Below are 1,016 nucleotides of genomic sequence, written 5' to 3'. Positions count from 1 at the left end.
CACGTATATACAGTGGAATATTACTCAGCCATAAAAAGAAACAAAATTGAGTTACTTGTAGTGAGGTGGATGGACCTAGAGTCTGTCATACAGAGTGAAGTAAGTCAGAAAGAGAAAAACAAATACCGTATGCTAGCACATATATATGCAACCTAAAAAATAAAAAAAGCGGTTCTTGTGAACCTAGGGGCAGGACAGGAATAAAGCTGCAGGCCTAGAGAATGGACTTGAGGACACCGGGAGGGGGAAGGGTAAGCTGGGATGAAGTGAGAGAGTAGCATTGACATATATACACTACCAAATGTAAAATAGATAGCTAGTGGGAAGCAGCTGCAGAGCACAGGGAGATCAGCTCAGTGGTTTTTGACCACCTAGAGGAGCGGGATAGGGAGGGTGGGAGGGAGGCATAAGAGGAAGGAGATATAGGGATATATGTATACATGTAACTGATTCACTTTTTTATACAGCAGTAATGAACACAACACTGTTAAGCAATTATACTTCAATAAAGATGTTAAAAAAGAAGACTGAGAAAATTTACATAGATACATAATGATGTCTAAATATAAGTTAAAAGGATAAAGTATTGAAAGGGGGCTACTATATGTATAGAATAGTTGAAGGGGAGGTCTTTATTTATGTACAGCATTTTCTTATAGTAGCAAAAAATAGCTCAGAAAACTGATGGCATATGTTGTCCCCACAGAGGGCACCTGGAGGTCTCAGGTGTGGAGAGGGAGTGACATTTTTCACTATATTTCTATCTATCTACACAGATACAAATACACAAATTATTTTTTGTTTGAAGTTTGGACCACACAAATATATTATCTATTTAAATCTTACACACACTTTTGTTTATAAGTAGCAAACACTTTTACGTAACTGTGAGCTGTTTCTACTTACAACACTTCTGACATAAAATGCATGGTGTTCTTCCAGCACCAATAAATTCTCCTACTCTTCAGCCATCAACTGGGTGTTCTACAATTCATTTTAATTCTGACACTAACTAC

Source organism: Balaenoptera acutorostrata, chromosome 4, assembly GCF_949987535.1.
Source record: "Balaenoptera acutorostrata chromosome 4, mBalAcu1.1, whole genome shotgun sequence".
Taxonomy (NCBI): Eukaryota; Metazoa; Chordata; class Mammalia; order Artiodactyla; family Balaenopteridae; genus Balaenoptera; species Balaenoptera acutorostrata.
The sequence above is the reverse complement of the archived record's forward strand: the minus strand, read 5'-3'. Positions refer to the sequence as shown.